Genomic DNA, 12343 nt, shown 5'->3' with positions numbered 1-12343 from the left:
GGCAGAGTCTGGTCTCTTCCTTCTCTGCTGGGTTTCATTGCTTTCAGTTTCTTGTTTTCATGCCTTTCTCTCTCTTTGTCTAAATTTCGTTCTCCCATAAATGAATCCAGTAAGAGGATTAAGACCTTCCCTGAAGGAGGGGGTCATAGCTTAAGTTAAGATCCTACTCACCCAAAGATCCTGCTTACTAATGGGTCTACACCCACAGACTGGATTAACTTTTAAGAACATACTTCTCTGGGGTATATCCAGCTTCAAACCATTTTATCTATCTTTTGGTCAATTCTTCTTGTCTTGTGACCACCAAGATTTTGGACCCCTGGATATAGAGTTAAAAAATCTTTTTTACTCTACCTATCAGTTAATATCACAGAGAATGTTTTATGTTAACCAAAAGACAGAGAGAGAGGTACTGGAAGTGAAGGAATAATGATATATCTAGAATCATAAAGTCAGTGAATTTTGAAAGAGAGCAAAAAAGAGACAGGAAACAAACAAAAATCAATTATGCAAGTTGGGTGACCCAGTAAGGACAAGAGAAAGAGAAAGGATGGATTCTCTCCTTTATCCCGCTGAGTATTATTATCACATATGATGGAAATAAAAACCCCTGTCTCCTTAATCAAGAGGCTTCCTTTGAGCAATGAGCCATTGCCTTATTCTGGTTTTTGAAGATTTTGGTTACACTCTCCTTCCTGGCAAATCGCTCATAGGAGAGGCAATTAATTTCTTTCCTGTTTATCCAGTTACCTTCTTGGTACTTTCTTGGGCTTCCCTGACAGCAACATGCCCAACTATTCCCTCTACAGTGTCATTCTCCTTAAATAAACATTGACACACACATTATATTTGTGCATTTGAGCTCATTTTCATAAATATTTCGTTGATTGCACACAGGTTTATTATGCACACTTCAAAGTTCATTGCTTTTCTCTCTTCTATTTCACATTCCCTTTCCTGTCTCATCATCCCTGACCCTTTTTGATATTTTCAATGCATGCTTGAACATTACTGCTACAAAATTTTGAGCCCCTCACAGTGATTTCCTTCCGACATTTTTGTTTTTAAAATAATTTCCTACAAACACTAGATGTTTTTTCTCCTACCTCCAAATTTTAACTAACTAATTTCAAGTCTTACAGAAACAGGTATAGCTTTTTAACTTTTTTCCTCCCCACAAATCTTGACTAAAAAGTTTCAAAAGACTTTCTGAAATAGGTATGGTCTCTTAGTCACACTGAAATATCTATGCACCTTCTTTTTCTTGAATTTCTCCTTTCATTCAACAGATGACTATTCAACACTTTCTATGTGTCAGGAATTGTCCCAATGTTGGTGATAGAGTATTGAACAAAATTCTCTGTCCTCATAGAACTTACATTCTTGTTGGGAGACAAAGTAACTAAGCCACAAACATATATACACACATATGCACATCCACACATTCATATGCATATATATACCTGCACATATACACACATACCCTCACATACAAATGCATATATACATATGCATAGATGCACATGTATAACCACATATATGCATACACACATGCATACATGCCATCTACCCTCTGAGGTCCAGAATAAATTCTTTCTCCACTTTAACACACCGCCTTCTTACCTGTTGCCCAGCTATGCAGCTGGAATAGATTTCTCACAACAACAAACTCCTTGAGTGCCTTATCTTTATCACGCATCTGGAATTTTTCACGTGATGCTTAGTATTTTGGCTCCCCGCCCCCTCCCCCCCCTACCCATATCTCCCCATCTAAATTGTAAACCCCCAGGAGGCTGGGTTTGTGCCTTGCATATCTCTATATATGCCACCAACCTTGCCCAATAATTATATATTCCAATAGTTGGTGGTATCAAAAGGGAGAAACTGATTAGACATTGAGAATGGCAATATATACTATATTTTTGAGTGAGACCTTTATCTCTGCCTAATTAACCCACCTATGAACATAGGAAAACATACTTAGGGTTTTAGATTCACACAGTAATTCCCTGACTTCTGAGGTCATTTTGCATGAAAAGAAAAGTTGGGCTGTCTTTAATGGAAATTCCCAAGTGTTTGTTTCCATATTCATTTAGAAATGAAATGCATTTAAGAACTGAAGTCCTTATTAATGCAACTTGGCAACCTTCCTGGGAAGAAGTCCAAACGAAGCCCTTGTATTTATAGCAGCAGGAAACTACAGCTCAGGAGTTCCAGGCAGTTATTTCCTTTTACCCATTAAGGTAGCTCTCCCCTCAGGTGTTAGCCCAGAGCACTAGAAAGCATCTTTGACAGGCCAGGTGGTTTCTTCTTTGTTCAGGCTCAACACGTGATGCGAGATGGCTCTGCTCCTTCCAGGCTCTGAGAAATCCTGGGACTCAAGCACCCTGGTCTTTCAAAAGCCACCTCATAATTTTAGAAAACAGGCAAACCTATCCATGCTTCCTGCAGTTCTGATAGAACTTCCTGATGTTGGTCCCTCATTTATAAAACATTTCTGTATGTATCGATGTTAAATTTATTTTGCAAAAACAGTATGTAGGAAATAATAATTTTTGATTATAGATTTTATGATATATGACTGGGGCATTTAATGAGACATGGTCAGGCTCTCTAGCTTCATTGAATTTAATTAGAAAATAGAAAATTTCTAGTATTAGTTATGATTCATCAGGTTTTGTGCAATTCACAAACAGCAGTTGAGAGATTTCTTTTTCCATTTTTTCTCAAAACAAAGTTTTAAAACGTTCATATAGACTTTAGTCAATCCCCCCTCCCCCCAGCCTGTGCATCAAGTAAGATTTAAAGATAAATAATTTCTGCCCCTACTTTACTGCTAGAGGAATAGAATGTTCAAACCTGAATGCATGATTTAGGAGACTCCCTGCCAGGCTGGCCCAGCCCTCTTTGCTTGGCTTTCATGACCTGGTGACAAATGTGTTGTTTTAAGTTTTTTGGGCCCAATGAGTAGCAAAAGAAAAGCTTCTGTTTAGTCTTCATGTTGTAAGAATCTATTATAATAAAAAGGCATATAGGAAATCTGGCCTCTAAAAAGCCAGTGAGTGTCACCAGGGACACCATATTTAAAGAAGTACGTAGGTAAAGTAACAATTCTTTTTCATCTTAAAATGAAGTGTTTATTTACATATCACTGGCTAAACTGGAGAAACTCAAGTGCAACACTCAGGTCGTCTTGAGTGCTGGGTGAGCCGGAGTCCTTGTCGCTCCCCTTGGGGGGCCTGTCTCTGGCCATGGGTGAGCCCGGAGCCTCCACTTCAAAATGAGAGATGCATCTTCATTCTGTTTCCATTTGCTACTTAGATCCTTCAATTAAAGCTTTACTTATTAGGCTGCACCGTGATAATTATTAAGGAAAAAAGCTAATGCTGGGGGAAAAAAAAAGGTGAAATGCTCAGGCTGAGCCCTGGCCCAGCTGGCAAGTGGAAAGGCTTTGAGTCTCCAGATCCTGCATCTTCCCTTGGAAAGGATTTTCGAATCCTTGAAGAGCTGCTCTGGCAGAGGATTCATGGGTCCCGACTTCTTCTTAGAGGTGTGTTCCTAAGCTCTTCCGCCATTCCTCCTCTCAGCTAACAGTGATCGCTTGGAAGCGTCTGATACAGTGAGCCTTAGTGAGGACAGTACGGCAGAGAAGACATTACATTGACTCAGAGGCATTTTTAACAAAATAACAAGTGTTTCCTTTGGCATTTAAAATGTTCGAGTTTATGGTCAGCTGGTTAAGTTACGTGTACAGAGAAGGAAGTGGAATCTTTCTATCATCAAACCGTATGTGCACTGTGGCTTGGTTTAGCCAGAGGAAGTGGATAAAGAGCAAACCTTTTCTATCTAGAGTGGGGAAGCCTAATTTGTGTCAAAGTAAAATTGTAACTCTCATGCAAATGTAAAATGCATACAGGGGAAAGCTTATTTTATTTTTCACTACTCTACTCTTGAATTGACTTTTGGGGGCAGTTCTATGAATTTTAAAGATTTACAGATATGTGTAACTTTCATCACTACCAGAACACAGAACTGTCCCATACCTTGAGAAACCCTAATTCCTGTGTCCACCAGTCTGTCTCCATTCCTGTAGTTTAGTCTTGCTGAGAATGCCATGAAAAAGAAATCATACGTGTACAACCCGTTGAGACCAGCCCTTTTCACTCAACACAATGCCTTTGCGATTCATCCAAGTCTCCGTGTGTATCAATAGTTCATTCCTCTTTATTCCTGAGTAATATTTCACCATATGGAGGTGCCATGGTACAGCCATTCACCTGCTGAAGAACATTTGAGTTGTTTCCAGATTGGGGCATTTATGAATGGAGGGCTATAAGCATTCGTGTATAGATTTTTGTGTGAATGTAAATTTTAATTTCTCTAAGGAATGGGATTTCTGGGTCATATAGTAACTATGAGACACTGCCAAACTTGTCTGTTTTGCAGTCTCACTAGTAAATGTGAGAGTTTCAGATGCTCCTCCAGGTCCTTGCCAGCCCTTAACTTCACCTATAGTATTTTAACGTTAACCATTCTAATACATGGGTTAATTTGCATTGCAATAATGGCCAAAGATGTTGATCGTTTTTCTTGTGTTTATTTGTCATTTCTATATTGTCTTTGGTGGTGCCTGTTCAAGTCTTTTGCCCATTAAATTTTTTTCTTTAAAGAAGTTGTGTGTTTACAAAGCAATCCTGCTTAAAACACAGGATTCCCATACAGCACCCCACCACCAACACCTTGCTTTGGTGTGGGTCATTTATTGCAATTGTTGAATTGTACTGTTTTTTCCCTAACGGTAGTTAACGTTTGTTACAACTGATGAAAGATTATTAAAACAGTACTGTTAATTGTCATCCGTAGGTTACATCAGGTGTATTTTCTCCATCTACTACCCTATTATTAATGTAATGAATAAGTGTCATACATTTGTTATAATTCATAAAAGAACATTCTTATACTATTACTATTAACTACAGTTCATTGTCTACAATGGGGTTCCCTATGTTATATAGTCCTATGTTTTATCTTTTAATTTTTAGGCTAGTAACACATACAACTTAAGGATTCCCCTTTTAACCACATTCACCTATGTAAAACAGTGCTGTTTATTACACTCACAATATGGTGCCACCACCATCACCATCCATTTCCAAACCTTTACAATCAACCTAAATAGAAATTCTGTACCAATTAAGCATCAGCTCCCCATTATCTAACTCCAGTCTATCCCCTGGTAATTTATATGTTAGCTTCTACTCTATCTGAGTTTACTTATTCTAAGTATTCCCCATCAGTGAGCTCATACAATATTTATCCTTTTGAGTCTGGCTTTATTTTCCTTAGCATAGTGTCCTCACGACTTATCCATGTTGTCACATGTGTCAGCATCTCATTCCTTTTTATTGCTGAATAATATTCCACTTTATATATATAACACATTTTGTTTATCCATTCACTGGTTGATGGACACTTGGGTTGCTTCCCTCTCTTGGCAATTGTGAACAGTGCCTCTGTGAATATTGGTGTGCGAATATGTTCGAGTGCCTGCTTTCAATTCTTCTGTGTATACCCCTAATATTGGGATTGCTGGGTCATATGATAATTCTATACTTAGCTTCCTGATGAACTATAAAACTCTGCTCCACAGCAGCTGCGCCATTTTCCATTCCCACCAGCAATGCATAAGTGTCCCTATTTCTCCATATCCTCTCCAACACTTGTAGCTTTCTGTTTTGTTTTTAATAGTAGCTATTCTAGTGAGTATGAAATAGCTCATTGTGGTTTTGGTTTGCATTTCCCTAATAGCTAGTGATGCTGAGCATCTTTTCATGTGCTTTTTATCAATTTGATATTCTCTTTGGAAAAATGTCAATTCAATTATTTTGCCCATTTTTTAACTGGGTTGTTTTTATTGTTCAGTTATAGAATTTCTCTATGTATTCTGGATATTAAATCCTTATCAGATATATAGTTTCCAAAGATTTCCTCCCATTGAGTAGATTGTCTTTTCACTTTTTTAATAAAGTCCTTTGTTACACAAAAGTTTTTAATTCCAAGGAGGTCCTAATTATCTATTTTTTTCTTTTATTTCTTGTGCTTTAGTTGTAAATTCTAAGAAACCCTCGCCCAACACAAGACCCTGAAGATGTTTCCCTACATTTTCTTCTGGGAGTTTTATAGTCCTAGTTCATATATTTAGGTCATTTTAAGTTAATTTTTATATTTGGTGTGAGATAGGGGGTCCTCTTTCGTTCTTTTGCATATGAATAACCAATTCTCCCAGCAGTTGAGTGGACTTGAGAGTCTTGTCAAAAATCAATTGGTCATTGATGTGAGGGTCTATTTCTGAACTTTCAGTCCAATTCCATTGGTCAATATATCTGTCCTTGTACCAATCGATGTACCAAACAGTACATTCTGTTTTAACCAATGTGCTTTTTTAATACAATTTAAAGTCAGAAAGTATGAGTTGTCCCACTTTGTTCTTCTTTTTCAAGATGTTTGTGGCTACTTAGGGCCCCTTACCTCCAAATATTTGATAATTTCCATTTCTGAAATGTAGGCTGTTTGACTTTTTACAGGGATTGCACTGACTCTGTAAATAAATATTTATTTATTTTTAAAGATTTATTTATTTTCCCCACCCCTTGCTTCTTGCTTGCTGTCTGCTCTCTGGGTCCAGTAGCTGTGTGTTCTTCTGTGTCTGCTTGTCTCCCTTTGTTGCATCATCTTGCTGCTCCAGCTTTCCATGGCTGTGGTCCATCAGCTCTTCGTGGGCATGGGCCATCAGCTCTCTGCAGGTGCAGGCTAGCCTGTCTTCACAAGGAGACCCTGGAAAGCGAATCCAGGGCCTCCCATATGGTAAATGGGAGCCCGATCAGTTGAACCACATCTAATTCCTTTAATAATATTTAGTCTTCCAATTCATGAACACGGAATGCCCTTCAATTTATTTGTATTTGATTTCTTTTAGCAATGTTTTATAATTTTCTGTGAACAAGTCCTTTACATTCTTGGTTAAATTTAGTCCTAGATATTTGATTATTTTACAAGCTATTGTAAATGGAATTTTTTTTCTTGACTTCCTCTTCAGATTGCTCATTAGTAGTGTATAGAAACACAATTGATTTTTGCATGCTGATCTTATTTTATAGCCTTACACTTTGCTGAATTCATTTATTAGTTCTAATAGTTGTATTGTAGATTTTTTGGTGCTTTCCATATATAGGATCTTGTCATCTGCAAATAGTGCAAGTTTAGTGTCTTCCTTTACAATTTGGGTGCATTTTATTTCTTTTTCTTGCCTCGCTGCTTTAGCTGGAAATTCAAGCACAATGCTGAATAACAGTGGTGACATTGGGTATCCTTATCACGTTCCAGATCTTAGAGGGAAAGCTGTCAATCTTTCACCATTGATATTAGCTGTAGGTTTTTTCAACTTGATCATGTAGAAGAAGTTTCCTTCTATTCCTATTTTTCTAAGCATTTTTATCAAGAGAGGAACTGGTGGATTGTGGACTCAAGACTTCAGCATCACTCTTACTGGAATTTCTAGCCTCTGACCTATTGTAGGGAATTTGTATTAGCCAGCCCCCACAATCACGTGAGACAATTCCTTAAAATAAATATTTTAATATATCTAATAAGAAAGGATGTCGAATGTTGTCAATGCCTTTTCTCTATCAATGGTGATGGTCATGTTTTTTCCCTTCAGTTTGTTAATGTGGTATTTTCATAAATTTATTTTCTCATGCTGAACCATCCTCACATACCTGGGATGAAACCCACTTGATTATGGTGTATAATTCTTTTAATGTCCATTGGATCAGTTGGATAGGATGTTTGCATCTATAGCCAAGAGAGAAATTGGTCTTCAGTTTTCCTTTCTTGTAACATCTTTATCTGGCTTTGGTATTAGGGTGATGTTGGCTTCATAAAATGAATTAGATAGTTTTCCCTCTTTTTAAATTTTGTGGAAGAGTTTGAGCAGTGTTGGTACTAATTCTTCTTGGAATGATTGGTAGAATTCACCTATGAAGCCGTCTGGTCCTGGGCTTTCTTCGTTCAGAGGTTTTTGATGACTGATTCCATCTCTTTGTAATTGGTCTGTTGAGGTCTTCTGTTTCATCTAGGATCAGTGTAGGCTGTTCACATGTTTCCAGGAATTTGTCCCTTTTACCTAGACTTTCTAATTTGTTGGCATGCTGTTATCCTCTTATGATCTCTTTTATTTCTGTGGGGTCAGTAGTAATGTTCCCCACCCCCATTTCTGATTTTGTTTGTGTTTTCTCCCTTTTTTCTTTGTCAATCCATCTAAGGGTTTGTCAATTTTATTGCTCTTTTCAAAGGACCAACTTTTTGTTTCGTTAATCCTCTCTATTGTTTTTTAGTCTCTATTTCATTTATTTCTGCTCTAATTTTTGTTACTTCTTTCCTTCTGCTTGCTTTGGGATTAGTTTGCTGTTCTTTTTCTAGTTCTTCCAGGTGTGCAGTTAGGTCTTTGATTTTATCTCTCTCTTCTTTTTTAATGTAAGCATTCAGGGCTATAAATTTCCTTCTCAGCTTTCCATAAATTTTGATATGCTGTGTTCTCATTTTCATTCACCTCAAGATATTTACTGATTTCCCTGGCAATTTCTTCTTTAACCTACTGATTGTTTAAGAGTGTGTTGCTTTACTTCCATATATTTGTGGATTTCCCAGTTCTCTACCTATTATTGATCCATCTTCATACATTTATGGTCAGAAAAGATGCTTTGTATACTTTCAATCTTTTAAAATTTATTGAGACTTGGTTTTGTGATCCAGTGTGTGGTCTGTCCTGGAGAATGACCCATGTGCACTTGAGAAGAATGTATTTCCTGTGTTTTGGTGTGCAGCATTCTGTTTATGTCTGTGAGGTCTAGTTAATTTATCATATTATTCACGTTCTCTTGTTTCCTTGTTGCTTTTCTGCCTAGATGTTCTCTCTATTGTTAAGAGTGGTGCATTGAAGTCTCCAACTATAATTGTAGCAGTGTCTCTTTCTCCCTCAGTTTTGACAGTGTTTGCCTCATGTGTTTTTGGGGCACTGATGTAAGTTGCAAAAATAATTATAATTGTTATTTCTTGTTGGTGGATTGTTCTTTATATTAATATATAGTGTCCTTCTTTGTCTCTTATAACTTCTTTTGACTTAAAGTCTATTTTGTCTAATATAATTATAGCTACCTCAGCTCTTTTTTGGTTGCTATTTGCATGTAATATCTTTTCCAGCCTTTCGCTTTCAACCTATTTGTGTCTTTAGGTCTAGGGGAGTCTCTTATAAGCAACTTATAGTTGAACAATGCTTTTTATCCTTTCTTCCGTCTGTTCAGATTTACTGTGGTATACCTCTAGTGTATTTTAGATCTCTGCTATTGTGCTTTACATGCCCATGATTTCTGTTAGGTTTCTTTTTATATTTTCAAATACTTCTTTATGCTCACACAATGTCTTAATATCCTTTATCCTTTTAATGCATATTTTCCTTCATCTGCTTGAATTGATTTAAGGATGTGTTTAATCCACTATGATTAGTTCCAAATTGTGTCTCCTCTGAGATTTTAATTTGTGCCTTTGACTGAGCCATATCTTCCTGTTTCTTTGTATGGCTTATAATTTTTTGCTGATGTCTAGGCATCTGATTATCTTGATAAGTTAACTCAGAAGGTTGGTTTCTCCCTCTTGTCCAGGATTTCATTGTCGATTGGCTTTATGTTAAGGCTCTTCTTTGATGCTTGGTCTAAGTTACTCTAGACCATCAGAGTAGACTTGATTTAACCGATCAGAGTTTCTTAGCTCTTCATCATCTGATTCTTGCCCTGGATACGCAGTACAGTTTTTAAGATTGCACTCTTTGTGCAACTGTTTCACCTCCAGGAGAAAGTTTCCTTTCCTCAGTTCCTTCTCTGGAATCTTGATCCTTTCTGTTTGCTTTGTGCAGAATTTTCTCCCCAGCTCTTATGACTTGTTTAAATTCTCTCCCTCACTCAAGTCTCCATTTTCCTTATGCTTTTTGATCTGGGACCCTCCCGTCTTACAGCAGGGCAGTCTATCTCCCTCCCCCAGCCAGACCCCGCCCCTCCCCCCCCCCCCCCCCCCACATTTCTTTCTGTGTGAGGCTTTCCTGCCACTGGTTGCTTCCCTTCTTTCCATTAGTGTATCTCACCCCAGAGAGCCAGACCAGGTTGATAGAGAAAGCTGTGCCACTCCAGAAAAGTCAGTCTTGCATTTCTTTGGTCCAGCCAATAGCAATTGGATCGAGTGAGCGCACTTCTTGCCAGTTGCAGTTCTACCAGGATCGCTCTATTTCCTTTTTCCCACTGGGAGCCCTTTTGTATTCATCGCTCTTCATCGGTGTGTGTTCTGCCCTGGGGCTTCGGGGTTTGGCTTCCAGTGTGTGGACACAGGCAGGTTCTGACTTGCTTCTGAGAGAGCCTCTGCAGTCACTTTGCCCAGTGGGAGGTGGGGGGATCTGGCTGCTGCTTCTGATGACCCTCCAGCCCCTCAGGTCAAGGGGGAGGTGAGCGGACAGGCACCCCGGGATGGAAGTTTCCTACATAATATTTTTCTTTTTCTTTTTCTTTGATTCAGCCTTTGTGGAGTTCTCCACTCTCTGCCATCCTCCAGAGTTCTCAGCAATTGGCATTTGTCCTTTTATTTGAATCTCTGGGGAGGTTTTCTCAGGTGGTGTCTTATGTTGCCATGTTGATGTCACTCCGGTCCATTTTTAAATTGGATTGTTTGTTCTTAGTGTTCAGTTTTGGTAGTTCTTTCTATGTCCTGGATGTAAGTCTTTTGCTGGGTATAAGACGTGTAAACATTTTCTCTCAGTCTGTCCTTTGTCTTTTCATTATCTTAGCAGTATTTTTTGCAAAATGTTGATAAAGAACCATTTATCAATCTTTTCTTTTATGGATTCTGTTTTTGGTGTCATTTATAAGCACTCTTTGTCCAACCCCAGATCAAGATTTTCTTCCATGTTTTTCTTCTATAAATTGTATATTTTTAGGTTTTGTACTTAGGTCTGTGATCAATTTTGAGCTAACATTTGTATAAGGTGTGAGATTTAGGTTAACATTCATTTTTGCATATGGATGTGCAATTTTTCCATTAATGTTTGTTGAAAACTGTATTTTCTCCTTTGGATTATCTTTACACCCGTCAAAAACCAATTGGCAACATCTAGTCTGGACAAGACCTCATAAACCCTTTTCTCCCTGCTCCTCTCCTAAATGCAACTGTAATTCCTGGAAACGACGCAAGAGGTGACCCAGGAGGGCTCTGAAATGTGGCTCAGAAGGCAGACGGGCCTGGGACCCAGGACTGGAGGAAAGCTCCATGGCACCCCAACCTGGCAACACAAGGCAGCCCAGGTACTCCCCCTGACAGAAGGTGCGCCCCGTGCCACCAGCGAGGGGGCGTGGCCGGTAGCCCCACTGTCAGGAGGCCAGGGTTAGTGCCTTCCTCCCCCACGAGGCCGGAGGCTCCTGCCACCCTCATTCCCTCCAAGAGGCGCCAAGGCAGAGGGCAGCACTAGGAAGAGGGACCTGAGCACATGTATCCCCGTGGACCTGAGACTCCGCTCCCCCAACAGAGACCCTGGGGCAGCCAGGAGACCAGCACACCCAGCAGTCCAGCCAAGGAAGCCTCTTTGTCCCTCAAGTCTCAGCCTCCCCTGCCCTGGCCAGGGACACTGGGGCAGCTGCAAGATGCTGGCTGAGATCCCACCACGGGCACCTGGCCAGGGCCTAGAGACTCCCCTTCCCATGGGACACACCAAGGCAGATGGCAGTGATAGGGGCATCCTGCTCAACAAACACCTGGCCAGGGAAGCCTTGTCATTCCTGCAAGCCTGAGACACCCACCCCCACTGAGAAAAACTCCTTTTTCCCATCGGGCAGCACCAGCAGGATTTGTTGGAGTCCCTGCACCACCAGATAAACGAAGCAGTAAAAACAAAGTCTCTGAAAATTAATCTGTCATTGGAAACAGCCCACAAAAGTAGGCAGTATACCTGCTTGCTGAAAATAAACAGAATGGGTGCTCGTTAAAATAAGTAGGATCCAGATTCTCCTAATATTAGACAGCATGTCCAGGACATGCTCAAAAATGACCCATGATACCAAGAACCAAATATATTACAACCTGAATGAGAAAACATAATCACCTGATGCCAACATTGAAATGAATCAGATGTTGAAATTGTCTAACAAGGGTTTTTAATGCAAACAAGTACAAACTTTCTTGAAAAATCAGAAAATCAAAGCCAAAAAAAGTTAGGAAAAAAAGAACTAAGTGGGGATTATAGAAATAATTC

General features: G+C 39.2%; 1 protein-coding gene across 3 annotated transcripts in view; it reads left to right on the top strand.

Annotated features, from left to right (window-relative positions):
* ARMC3 (armadillo repeat containing 3) overlaps positions 1-12343 on the top strand; it is a 99177-nt gene that overhangs the window by 71291 nt on the left and 15543 nt on the right. The window lies entirely within an intron of this gene.

This window comes from Dasypus novemcinctus, chromosome 5 (genome assembly GCF_030445035.2).
Source record: "Dasypus novemcinctus isolate mDasNov1 chromosome 5, mDasNov1.1.hap2, whole genome shotgun sequence".
NCBI classification, from domain to species: Eukaryota; Metazoa; Chordata; class Mammalia; order Cingulata; family Dasypodidae; genus Dasypus; species Dasypus novemcinctus.
Note: the sequence above shows the minus strand (reverse complement) of the source record. Positions and strands in the feature narration are given on the sequence as shown.